Raw genomic sequence first — 15,029 nt, forward strand, 5'->3', positions numbered from 1 at the left:
TACATATGCCTCTCGGCCATCAAAATAATATATATACATAATAGCATCTCGTGAGACCATCTAACCCACACTGCGTATCTACGAGCCTCTACCAGAGTACTAGACATAAGGACGGGACAAGACCCCGTCATGCCCAAAATACATACATGAATATACACAAAAGAATAATCATAAGCACCTCCGGAACAAAGGAGTACTCTCTGATCAGCTACTGGCTCCTATGAGTCTGGAGCAAAATCTCCTCCCTGTCTACCTGTGGGCATGAACTCAGCGTCCAAATAAAACGGACGTCAGTACGAATATTGTACTAAGTATGAGAGGCATAAACAATAATGAACATCAATAAAATGGGGAGGCATCAATTGAGGAGCAATCTTTAACTGACTGTGAATCATACAAGAAATAAATCATGCTGTCTTACTCATACTCATTGTCACGACCCAACCCCGTGGGCCGTGACTAGTGCCCGAACTGGACACCCATACACACCTACTTACCAAATCGACATACCCTTATCTTATTCATATCCAACATATATTAACTTATACAAATATTAATCTGAAGCGGTCGCATATAACATACATATCATACAGAAGCCGCTAAGGCTTTCGTGGAACATATCATCCGAAGCATGTACATAAGCATATATACATACCAGCCGTTAAGGCTGTCATAGAAAATAGGACCGCTTAGACGCAAATCACAGACATAAACGAACAATCATGACCCATGACCCACATATATGTCTACAGGCCTCTAACAAACACAACAGAACCATATGACGGGACAGGGCCCCGCCGTACCCCTGAATATACACATACATATACATAACGGAAGAGAATGTACCAAAATATGGGCGCCAGAACAAGGGAGCACTCCAAAGCAGCAGAACGGATAGCCTAAGCTGTCAGGTCACTCACACGAACGTCTGTACCTGCGGGCATGAAACGCAGCCCCCGAAGAAGAGGGGGTCAGTACGGAATATGTACTGAGTATGTAAGGCATGAAATACAACTGGAAAGATCATAACAGAAATAGAGATTCCGGAAGTCAAGTATCATATTAAAGAAACCACTGTACCTGTGTAGTACGGAACAGAATCAAACATTTTCATATCACATACCGTACCCGGCCCATTATGGGACTCGGTGAATGAAGTCATGTCATTATGCCATCATGAATACGTGTATACATATACCGTACCCGGCCCTCTAGTGAGGGACTCGGTGAGTAGAGTCATGCATATCAATATCATATATCACATATATACCGTACCCGGCCCTCTAGTGAGGGGCTCGGTGAATGAAGTCATATCATCATATCAATGTACCATCATATCATCATGCATATGCATATATACATACCGTACCCGACCCTCTAGTGAGGGACTCGGTGAATCAAATCATCATATGCCCTCCTGGCCACCATAACACATCATCATCATCATCATATCACACCATCATATACATATACCGTACCCGGCCCATTAAGGGACTCGGTGAACAATGCAATAGAGTGCGCACGATAACATACCCGGCCCGGGACTCGGTGAACAGACATATTAAGGCGTGCACGAGCAGAGTAGTGAGAAACTATATGCATATAAATCAGGACTCGACAAATAAGTATACTTACCGACATCGGAGGGCTCAGAAACAAGTTTCGGGTCGATCCGACTTAGTATGAGAAAGTTATGAGCGTTTGAAGTACAGAAGCTTTTACGAACATTTCAGAAGCCATTTTTGGAGAATCGAAGCAACAATCACATCAAGTATCTTTCGGATATCATATGGATCAAATCAAATGTAGCTTTTAGAATCATGTGTACATATCAAAGTGTATCAAGGACTTAGCGGAATAATCAAACGTACTATCATTTGGGAAATCAAGACATAAGCCATATCACTTATCTTTCGAATGCCAATTCGGAAACATATCAAACAAACTTCGGACATTATGGATACACATCAAAATCATATGAAACCGCTTATGGAAGTCAAGAATATTAGTCATCCTAGTGGCTCTAAGAATAGGAAATTCTTTGAACTCATACATATACGTCATTTGCTCGTTTCATAGAGATCATGCCAAAAGAAAGAAAGGTAAGCCTTACATACCTTGCCCGCTTTCTATGCTAATCCGAACTTAAGTCTTTCGCTTCGCAAGATCTACAACAATATTCATATATACCAAATATTAGCCATAAACACTTAAGAGTCTAATTCCAAACCAACACTTAATCTACAGAAATTTCGGCAGCATTTCCCCTGTAAATGCAACATCCCCGAGAATTCAACTCGGCCAAACATACAACAACAAATCCGAGAATTTAACTCGGCCAAAATATCAACAACAATACCAACAATTATTCCAGCAATATCCACAGTCGATTCAAGATGCATACTAACATTAGTGACTTCTTTCTACAAACTTTGACGACTTTCCATTTACGCTCAATTCATGACTGCTCACATATTCAAGTACTAATCCGAAACCATTCAAACAATGTTCAAGAATACTTCAACCCATCCGTACTATATTCAAAATAATCCAACCACTGTGCCATTCCACCCGAAACTTCCCAAATGCAATAACAACAACAACAACAACAACACATTTTCTTCTTCCAAAGGCATAAATTATACCAATAATTCACATGCTAACAACATTGTTTTTCATAAATAAAAGAAATAATATTATAGTCACATTGACTTCCACAACCCGACTCACATACTTACAACTTCAACTAGGATCACCAAACTTTCATTATCAACATAGAATCCACAACAACAACAACTAAAACACTAAATAAAACAATTGAATCATGGTTCCTACACACCACACATATACACAGCTACAACACCATATACACGGCCACATCTTCAACACACAAAGTTTCATGAATTTCATTCATTTTCTACATACTACAACATACATAACTATCTATAACATATAAAAAGAAGATTAATTCTTACCTTTCTCCCTTAGCTTCCTTCTTGGCTAAAATTGCTTCTTGCAAGAATAAATGTTTTTCTTGCTCCAATGATTACTTCACTTTGCTAGGGACCTTCCAATTAGTAGAAAATAATTTTTGAACAATTTTTTCCTCCAAGGTTCTTGCTCAACCAATATGGCTGAATGGCCCTTCTTTTTTTTCCTTCTCAAGGCTTCTTGAAATTTCTATTTGTAGAAGATGAAAAATATGATCATCTCTTACTTATTTATTTTGGATCCATATGGGCCTTGGCCCATATGCCTTGGCCGACCACCTTGGCCTTTTTCACTTAAGCCCAATTTTTTTTTGTCTTGTAATTCATGAAAATTTATTCTCCAAATTCCAAATTTGCCCTTAGCCTCCCTCCATATATCTATGAGTCATCTTGTGAAATTCCCTTTCTACCCCTAGCCTTTCTTAATATTTTCACTTCAAAACTTTCATGAACAACTTGTATGCTAAACAAAATCAAAATATAACCTTGTCCTTAGCTTCCCGCAATTATCTTGAATTATCCGAATGTACAAAATGCGGGATATAACACTCATGCTCATATCATATATGCATAAATGTATAAGTGTAAGTTGCCCGTCCATGTAGGAACGGTGTAATAATAAGTAACCTGCGTCCAGGTCTCCCGCGTCCGGGGTATAAGCTGGCCACTATAGTGGTGTGTATATCTGCCCGACCATATAGGTACAGTGTAATATCATCATCATAACATGCTCATCATCATGTACCCCTCATCATATGCTCATCACAGTATTGCTTATCATAATACATGCATAAAGACTCATGGACAATTATACTTGGGCGGGGTGACGTGAGGTCGTGATTCTATGCCACAATCGACGCTTTTCTGCTACCAGTTTTACTTGTTTTTAAGCTAGTCTATGTGATTTTACGCGGCTTTATGTGTTTTTTTTTTCAGTAAACGGAACAGATTTGGAATGAACAGTAGTTGAAAGTGCAACAGTGGTCGTAAACTCAGTTTACGGTCCGTATTCTAAAATACGGGCCGTATTCCATGGGCGTATTAAAGGATAACAGAACCAGAAAGTCAGGCTGAGGACATGGTGATTTACGAACTCAGTTTACGGTCCGTCTTTCAGTTTACGGTCCGTATTTTAAGGCGTATTTAACCATTCGAGCATTTGGCAGAAAGTCGAAGTTTTGGAATTTGAAATGCGACATGGAAGTTTACGGCCCGTAAACCACTTTACGGTCCGTATTTCATTTTACGATCGACTGGGCCAAAGTGCAAATCTGCAACATTCACGTTTTCAGAACCTATAATTAGTCATTGTGGAGCATTCACGAGTATTCTGCCTCACCTCGAAGGAAGTAGTATATAAGGTGAGTATGTACAATACATAATATCATCGACCTTTATAGGAACATCATATCATAGACTCTTGGCTTTCCGGGATATAGGAAATTCATGAAGGGGAAAGAAGGATCATACCATCGGATTCATGCCATAGAAAGAAAGGACTGGCCTCACACACCTTTTACGTTTAACTAATCTATCGTTCGCTTGTTCAACTTCAATGCCACGTTCTACCTTCAAGAGAATTTGTATTGACATTAGCTAAACAATTACAAGAACGTGCTTACTATTTCTAGGGGAAAATTGGGCAGCATTTCCTTTGTTTATACTACTTTTCCCACATCATATATCAACTCCCAAACAACCACAACAACATTCACAATATAGCACAACAATCATCATTTATCTACATTTACCACAATTCACTATTTCCTTCCAATTTCTCCACAATTATGGTTATAGCTCATTATCGCGTTTTCTCATATATAATACTTATTCCATGTTCTAAATGTCATTTATAACATATTTACAATCTCAACATATCCATTTTCATGATTCCTTCCAACCACTATTCATCCATGATACTATTCACACATTTATGACCCACTTTCTACACTCTTGTACAATCAAAGTGTTTCAGCCTATCAATACTTCAAACATTATGAAAATACCATAAAACTTACCTTAGATGTTGTAGGAACAAGCCTTGAGTAGCAATACTCTTCTTGCACCAAAAACCCTAACTCACCCCCTTTGAATTTTCTTGGCTTAGATGACTTTATTGAGTTTCTTACTCTTGATTCTTGTTGGTTTGATGAATTTGATCATCAATTTCCTTTGAATTCTTGTGGATGAAATATATGGAGCCTTCTAGAGGTCTTGAGAGATGAAGAAGTGTGAAATGAAATGAAAATGAAGTGAAATGAGAAGGGTCCCTTGTATTAAATCATAAAAGCTGTCCCGACCAACTTATACGGACCAATCTAAGGAACGTCATTACTCATCTCTAAGACGTCATTAGAACGTCATTAACTTAATGCTTGTAATTCTTGTCCGACACACAACATATGATTTGCTTTCCTTAACAACTTTCTTTCCTTGCCTTATAAGCCTTCGGAATCTCGTTTAAGGTCATCAAATACTATTTCTCACTCATCAAAACATCGTATACGCTATGCCCTTCGTTAGCCTATCCACTGTACGTTCACGGGGAAATTTTTCCCAAGGTGTAACAGTTGCCGTGTAGCCTTGATGGCTTCTATTTTGTTGTACAGCATCTACATCGGCCTGGCCGAGTTGCACTGTTGTTCCTAGTATGTTTATATATATACTTATGAGACCTTGATGCATGATTAATTGTGTTTTTCATACAGAAGTCAGTATAGTATAGCTACGAGTCACATGCAGACCGCCTTTTCTATTTAATGAGATCCAGGTATAAGTATAGGAGCATTTGACAAGTAGAGCTTGGCACTCATCATGACTCATCGGTTTGGGTCGTGACACTGCTTATTTCATCGGGATGAGAATTAGGTGTGCGTAGTTCGTGAAAATAGTGGACAAATGTATTATTTTCTTGAATTTCTATTTTATTGTCGTTATAAGAAAAGAAAACCGCTTTTCATTTTCGAAGAAATGAATAAAGGAGGAATAAAAGAAAATATTTTGGTACTTTTTAATGTTTGAATTTTCTACAAAGAGTAGCCCTAAAAATAAGGTAAAATCTTTTTGGATTTTCTGAATAAGGAATAAAAACTCTTTTGTTTTGAAATTTTGAATAAGGATCACCGAACCCAAGAGGGATGCCTACGTATCTCATCAAGGTGAGAATCAGGTGTGCGTAGTTCGTGAAGACTATTAAAAGTAAGGATTTTTAAAAGACTCATTGTTTTGGGAAATTTTACTGAAAAGACAGTAACTAGACTCTTTCTGGTTGTTTATTGAAAATGGGTATATAATAAATCTCTTTCTTTTGTTTCACTAATCACCCTAAAATCCAGTCAACAATGAACAATTCATTCCAAATAATATTGCAAATAGCACATATGATGCACATATTGGTCCAAAAGAAACGGGTACCTATCTTAGACGGACTCGACCCCTGTGCCTAGCCCCACTAGGTCAAATGCACGTGATGAAAATAAAATGTAGCCTACTATGGATACCATGTATGTGTTCCAGTTCTACCAAGCTAGGTTAAACCTGATGAAGATAGGTATCTAGACTGGGTATAAAACAAGCGAACAACTCGAGTCGGTCAAGGGATATGTAGCAGTAGCAACGGTTTCCGACTTTATTGTGGGTCCTCCATATCCTAAACATGCATATAAATCCTTCACCAAGGACCAAAGGACTACTGGCTTTATCTCAACAAAGTGGGGTGCATAGGCGCAATTCTCATGATTGTGTGCAAAATGCATTAGAAGAAGGTGTCTAGACTGGTTGTAAAATAAGCGGACAACTCAAGTAAGGAAGGGACAGTTTACCAGTAGCAGTGCTTTCCGACCTCATTGTTTGTCCTTCCCATCCTAAAACATGTGTGACTTTAAAACCCTTCCCAGGAGCATTACCACATCTCTAGTATCTCAAAGAAAGGTTCGAGAGCGTAAACCGCGTATGCAATTGCACAATGTGTGTGAAGTGTCTGCCAAAAGACTCCTATTGGGTGCACGAGAGAAGACAATTTATATTACAATTCAAACAATATCAAAGTGGTAAATAAGCAGGCAAATAGCACATTAGGTCAATAAATAGTATATGTATCCAAAAAAATCAAGTAAAGCCAAATATGAGTCAATATTAAAGTTTGAATTCTGGTTATCCCAATGGAGTCGCCATCTGTCACACTCCCTTTTTTTATGAATGAAAAAAAAGAGGGGGAGCGACAGATGGCGACTCTGATGGGGAAATAAATAATCATTTCTCAAAATGTCCCTTTAAGTGGAAAAATCCTTTTCAATAAATTAAAAATTAGTTTATTTATTTATTGTGTGGAAAAGGGGGTGTGACATTTGGTATATAAAAATGGTCTAATTTCAAGAATATTAGTATTAATTCGTTCAATAATCAATAATTTCAAAAAACAAAATTGTTTCGGCACACACATGTTCTTTTCGCCACAGTGCAATAAAGAATGTCTTAATAACATCATCTGAACTGAAGTCGAGGACAACTTATAGTAATTGTTAGTTAAAGTTTTTTTAAGAATCGCGTTAATTTCGTTTTATTTCTTTAATATCATAGATTGATTAGTAGGATAGCATGGGGACGAAAATTGGAATAACCCAACAACTTAAGGATCAAAAATGCTAATTTTCCTAATTATTTTAAAAGACATATCTAATCAAATAGCACTATATTACGCAAGATAGAGAGAGCACCACATTTTAAAATGTTTCAGCAAAAGAGTAGGTACAACACTACTGATAAAAAAGAGAGTAGTTCTAGTTCAGTTTCCTTTCCACCTACCATGTCAAGGAATAGTCAGTTTTATGAGAATCTCACCATAGATTAAAGGGAAAAGGTGCAAATATACCCCTTAACTTTATGATTTAGAGCAGATATGTCCCTCGTTATAAAAGTGGTGCATATATATCCCTGTCGTTATAAAAATGGTGCAAATATACCCCTGCAGTTACAAAATGGTGCAAATATACCCTTTTCACTAACAGATTTTTTTAAAAAAATCATTCAATTTATTTTTTAATTAAAAAAAATCTACCTATATTTTCTTTAGTAGACATAATTTTCTAAAGCCACATGGTAATTTTTTTTTCTGGTGGGTCGGGTCTGGTAAGTTTAAAAAAATGGGTAGACTTATTTTTTTAAAGTCACGGAGATATTTTTTGAAACTTACCAGACCCGACACACCAGAAAAAAAAATTACCATGTGGCTTTAGAAAATTATGTCTACTAAAGAAAATATAGGTAGACTTTTTTTTTATGGTAATGTACAAAAGAAAAGCTCAACAAATTACCAAAATCATTTTAATTTTGAATATGCACTCTCAATCTACAAGTCCATTCAATGCAAAAAATCATCTCCTAATTTGACTTCTACTACCAAATCCTGAAACCTTTAAACACATTTACTAACAGAAACAATATAAAGGGCCAATCTTTTGATGTTTTTTTCCCATTAATAGAAAGATTCTAATTTCTCTCAGATATTTAAAAAAATGGGTAGATTTATTTTTAAAAAATGGGTAGATTTATTTTTTTAAAGTCATGGAGATATTTTTTGAAACTTACCAGACCCGACACATCAGAAAAAAAAAATTACCATGTGGATTTAGAAAATTATGTCTACTAAAGAAAATATAGGTAGACTTTTTTTTTTTAATTAAAAAATAAATTAAATGATTTTTAAAAAAAATTCCGTTAGTGAAAAGGGTATATTTGCACCATTTTGTAACTGCAGGGGTATATTTGCACCATTTTTGTAACGGCAGGGGTATATATGCACCACTTTTGTAACGAGGGGCATATCTGCTCTAAATCGCAAAGTTGAGGGGTATATTTGCACCTTTTCCCTAGATTAAATAAAGGGAAAAGGGTCAAATATATCCCTCTAATTTAGTTTAATGGTTAAATATATCCTTATTAGTCAAAGTAAATAAATATACCCCTTCCGTTAAGAAAGTAAACAAATATACCCCTCAGTTGAGAAAATCCCTAATTTCACCATTAATTACCAGATTTAACTTAAAAAAAACCATGCCCGACCTGCCCCGACCCGCAAATTAAATTCTTCCCACCCAAATATACCCACCACCACTACAACCGACCCAACACAACAACCACCATCACTTCCACCACCACCGCCACCACTGAATGTGTAAAATGAGAACAACCATTTGTTTAAGAGTTGACTTAAAATACATTCAAAATAGAGTTATTCTCCTTTAAAATCTAAAAAGAATGTATAGAAAATCAGTCACAATAAAGAAAAAAGAATCTATCAACCCCAAATTGACGAACTCGAATTGCATGAAATTCTTCTGTAATATTCTCCTTCTTCTTTCTTTTACCTTTTTCTGTTTTTTCTTTAATCTTTTTGTTTCTTTTTTTATTTTGTACTTCCTTGTCTGTTTCCGAGAAAAACGTTAGGACTTCTTTTCATTTTTTCTTTAACTTTTCAATAATTAAGGTCTAAGGTGGATAAAAAAAGAGAATGAAGGAAAAATAGTGGTAGAGAAGCTTACCATTGTTGCCGGAACAGTTTAGGGGATAAGGGGGGAGGGGGAGTGCTAAACAGTGGTGATGGTGGAAGTGGTGGTGGTTGTTGTGTTGGGTCGGTTGTAGTTGTAGTGAGTGTATCTGGGTGGAAAGAATTTAATTTGCGGGTCGGGCATGAGTTTTTTTAAGTTAAATCGGGTAATTAATTGTGGAATTGGGGATTTTGTCAATTGAGGGGTATATTTGTTTGCTTTCTTAACGGAAGGGGTATATTTATCTACTTTGACTAACGGAAGGGGTATATTTATCTACTTTGACTAACGGAGGATATATTTAACCATTAAACTAAAGTAGAGGGGTATATTTGACCATTTTCCCTTAAATAAATAATACTCCCTACCAGCCATCTCATTTTATGTAATTTTATATTTTTTCTTATTGACATTCTTATGTTTTTAGTTAGTTTCAAAAGAATAATCTTTTTATATCATTTAGTAATAATTTGACTTTAAACTTCGCTTTTTATCCTTAATGATATGATTTATAACCACACAAATTTGTATAGTTTATTTATATCACAAGTTTCAATGTCTTCTTTTTATTCGCAAATTTCGTGCTCAGTCAAAAACTTTCACATAAATTGAGATGGAGAATATATAATGAGAAGATAACTCTCACTTTCAATTGTTTAAAAGAAGGCAAAAGACATAGATTCACCCTCAAACTATACCCGAAATGTCGATGTCATATTTAAACTTTCATGGTGACCTATTACACACCTATACATTTAAAATGTGAATTTATTTACCCCATAATACACATATAACCAGTTGCACATAGGGAGGTGTTGCACACTCGCCGCCACATAAGAAATCTTTTAAATTTTAAACCACCATTGTTAAACCACCATTGCTAAACCACCACTGTTAAATCTGCCAGCGTCATCACTAAACCATCCCACTGTTAAACCACCATTGCTTCCGCCAGCCCGCCACCAACCAAATCCACCACCAGGATCATGTCACAACCATTGCCACCATAAATTCAACACCATAGCTAAATTCACAATCAATAGGTGAATTCACCACCGAAATCACTTCACCACCACAATCAAAACAGCTAAATCACCACCAACGAGTTGACCACCCACCACCAAACCCACAACTTACCATCACCAAAAATCACAATTACTCATAAATTTCACCATCTACCACCAAATCCCCCACCAAAAATCAAAACACCGCCAATACCACCATAATGGCTCAACCAATTTCTTCTTTTTCCTCCAATTTCACCACCCGTGTGACCCCACTTTAAGACCTACTATTGAATCGTCCAACCCGTTCAAAGAATAAAGAAGACGAAGGGTTTGGGGGTGGTTTGGCGTGAAAATGGAGGAGAAGTGCAGGGGCAGCATGGCGGTGGTGAAATGTAGAAGAAGAAGGCGCTGGAGATGGAAGAGGGGTTGGGGTGTGGTGGTTAAATGAAGAATAATAAGGGTTTGGCTGGTGGGGGTGGTCTAGTGCTGCTCAAATGAAGAAGGAGGAGGAGGAGTTGGGCGAGAGGGGGGGGGGGGGGGGGGGGGGGTAGAGGGATCCTAAAATATGTATATTTAGCCAAAAAAGAAAATCAACAAAACGCGCCTTGTTTTAAATTATTTTTATATTTTATGTCACATCAGCTTTCAAGAGGTAAATAAATTCACATTTTAAATATATAGGTGTGTAATAGATTATCATGAAACTTTAAGTGTGATATCGATATTTTAGGTATAGTTTGAAAGCGAATCTATGTCTTTTGCCTTAAAAGAAAGAATACTTTTAGGGTTTTGCATCTTTTTTATTTACTTGTCATTTTCTTTAGCTTCTTAAATTGCATAGGGAAAATAATTCACACAATATGGACCGAGGGATAATTTAGCTTTCTTCTAGATAAAATTATGGTAGTATCACGTGGCACACGTGGAGGAAATATTTGAATATCAGGACTCAGAGGTGCGTCCATATACTATACTATTATAGATAATTGTCGTGGTTTCCTTGAAAAAAACAATAAATCATAAATGGGCACCACTTAATTAATTTGTTATAAAATCTCCAATAATTTGACCATCTCATTAATATAGCGGTGCTTGTGGATCTTTGTCCTGCATCAATGGAGGGCAATAACGTACCACTTCTTACTTCAACCAAATGGGAGGAATCACCAAAATCAACAAAGGTTTCTTTTGATGCTGATGAAGATGATATCCAGCAAATTAATGGAGTGAAAAACTTTGTAAAGGAATTTCATTACGAGTCTAAAAAGCTGTGGTACCTAGCTGGACCTGCTATTTTCACTTCACTTTGTCAATATTCATTAGGTGCTGTTACTCAAATTTTTGCTGGTCATGTTGGAACCATTCAACTTGCTGCTGTCTCTATTCAACTCTCTGTTATTGCTGGATTTTCTGAAGGTGTCCTGGTACGTCTATTATAAAATCAACCATGAATTTCCTCTTTCGATATATATATTTTGTTATACAGTTCTTGTGAATCTCTATCTCTAGGAGGTAGGTTAAGGTCAGCGTACACTCAACTCTCTTCAAATTTCACATGTGGGATTACAATAGATATGTTGTTATTGTTGTTGTTGTAGAGTTTCTGTGGATGTCAAGATCTTAAAACTATACTTTTGAAGTTAATTCTTGAAAAGTTTGAGGAAAATGGAACATGGATTTCCTCTTGTTTAAGAAGAATTAATAGAGAAGGGAGAAATCATTCATGTGAATACTGGAGCTTTCTTCTTTCATTTTCGTGATTTTGGGGCTGAATGTCAATACTAGAGTAAATCTTTTTAGAATTGATGGTACAAAGCTGAACTATCATTTTTTCGTGAGTTCATATCCCAATTATCAGTTGTTCTCTTTTCCTACCTGAACATACCTCGAAAATGATTAGGCCAGCTATAAATTGTCCATTTTTATTACCTGAACTATCAACTAGGTGTGTTTTAATATATAGATTCAGGTAGAAAAAGAGAATAACGGATAGTTAAGGCATGAAACTTGAAAAAAAAAGTGATAGTTTAGGAGCATTTTTTACCATTAATTAAGTTCTGCATACGGGAAATTTTGGGATTTCTTGCGCTTATAGTAATTATTCCTGTTTCACATAAATTTACCTTGTTTCACTTATGATGATAGATTCATAATCCAATAATTAACATTTTTTGACAGTTGGGAATGGGAAGCGCATTGGAGACACTGTGTGGGCAAGCATTTGGAGCTAAACAAACAGATATGCTTGGCATTTACATGCAAAGATCATGGATAATCCTCAGTGCAAACTGCACTAGTTTTAATGTTTTTGAACATATTTGCCACCCCAAATTCTAACCTTAATAGGCCAACAGGAAAGAATAGCACAATGGGCAGGACAATTCTCAATATGGATGATACCAATGGTTTTTGCTTATGCCTTTGAGTTCCCCATAATGAAGTTTCTTCAAGCTCAAAGCAAGATTATGACTATGGCAGTCATAGCTGGGGTTACTTTTGCTATGCACGCTTTGTTAGCTTGGTTGGTTATGTTGAAGTTGGGTTGGGGTTTGGCTGCAGGTGCAGTGGTACTAAATTGTTCATGGTGGTTCATGGTTGGTGCAAAAATGATGTATATTTTTTGGGGGAATTGCGGTCAAGCTTGGTCTGGATTTTCTTGGGAGGCATTCAAAAATCTTTGGTCATTTATTAGATTGTCTCTTGCTTCTGGGGTCATGATATGGTATGTTCTCTCTTTTGAGTTAAAAGGATCAATTTTATGGGTTTTACTTTTCATTGAGTTCGGGGTTAATTTTATAAGCTGTTTTGTTGAAGGTACAAATTTAACATGAATAAATTTATACCTTTAACTTTCATCCTGAATATTCACCTTATCCCATCAACTAGAGTATTAAATACTCTTTCTGTTTTGATTTGTTTGTCTTACTTTTCTTTTTAATCCGTTTTAAAAAGAGTATTTTTTTTCTTTTTTTGACAACTCTTTAATTTTAACATTTCAGATGACATGTTTAAGAGCACAAGATTAAAAGACATTTTGGTATATTATACATATTTTTAGTTTAAGAAACTCCGTGTCAAATTAAAATCATAAATAAATTGAAACAGAGTTTCTATGTTAGTTTGTACTCTGCTTTTCATTGAAGCTCCTAATGTCTCGACTCAAAAAGATGAATTTTTTAACATGAATAAATTTATACCTTTAACTTTCATCCTGAATATTCACCTTATCCCATCAACTAGAGTATTAAATAATCCTCCTATTTCGATTTGTTTGTCTTATTTTTCTTTTTAGTCCGTTTTAAAAAGAGTACTTTTTTTTTCTTTTTTTGACAACTCTTTAATTTCAACATTTCACATGACATGTTTAAGAGTACAAGATTAAAAGACATTTTGATATGTTATACATATTTTTAGTTTAAGATCATAAGATTTAATTTCTTTTCTTTAAATTTCGTGTCAAGTTAAAATCATCTATAAATTGAAGCAGAGCTTTCTATGTTAGTTTGTACTCTGCTTTTCATTGAAGCTCCTAATGTCTCGAGTCAAAAAGATGATTTTTTATGCTTTCAGTATATTCAAGGGATACATGAGAGCGTGGCCCCGGGGGGGGGGGGGTATATTTATAATTGTGTTTTTTTGTGATGAATTTGGAGAGCCATATGGTCCCAGTTGAATATTTTATTGTCTTTTTATGGAGTTAAGAAAAATGTGAAAAGATAATTGTAACAAGCATAGAGGCAAGTCTTAAAAAAGAATGGGCAAACGATATAGATTGATCCCTCAATTATACCTTAAAAATCAATATTACACTTAAATTTTACTAGTGACATATTACACACCTAATATATGAAAAAGTGAAATTAATAACACCCTCTGAGCCGATATGGCATAAAATATAAAAATAATTAAAAAATAAGAGTGTTTTGATTAAAATTAATTCATTTTTTATTTTATTTTTTTAATTACAAAATTCATATTTTTGTAATCCCACCCACCCCCACTCCCACCCTCCACCCTTCTTCTTTCATTTTGTAATCTCACTTCCACCCTCATTTCTTCTTCATTTTTTCTGCCATTGATGGAGCTCCGACGACGACGCCTCTCTCCCCACTCCCGGCCCATCTCCACGCCCCCTCCCCTCTTCTTTAGCTCACCGGAAAACACCATAGCCACCACCACCACCGCCATCAATTTCACCCATTTCTCTTCCTTTCTGAAAAAAATATCAAAATACTACAAGAGAAGGTTCAGATTTTGGAGCCATTAAAACTTGAAATTTTGTAGCCATGAAACCTGGTTACTACTAAATCTCTACAAAGTCCATTGGATTGTGGATTTTTTTATTTTTTATAATGAAATTAGAAAGTAACAATTAATTGCCCAATTAAACATTGTGATGAGAAAAATGGAGGAAAGGGGCAGGGGGCGTGAAGATAGGGGAGGAGGAGGAGAAGGGGCGGGGGGGAAGGTAGCAGTGGCGGGTAAAC

The 15,029-nt window shown here is 35.9% G+C and overlaps 1 pseudogene; it reads left to right on the forward strand.

Annotated features, from left to right (window-relative positions):
* Positions 1 to 11,533: 11,533 nt before the first annotated feature.
* Positions 11,534 to 13,388, forward strand: LOC132636034 (protein DETOXIFICATION 30-like; annotated as a pseudogene).
* Positions 13,389 to 15,029: the final 1,641 nt, after the last annotated feature.

This window comes from Lycium barbarum, chromosome 4 (assembly GCF_019175385.1).
Source record: "Lycium barbarum isolate Lr01 chromosome 4, ASM1917538v2, whole genome shotgun sequence".
In the NCBI taxonomy this organism is placed as follows: Eukaryota; Viridiplantae; Streptophyta; class Magnoliopsida; order Solanales; family Solanaceae; genus Lycium; species Lycium barbarum.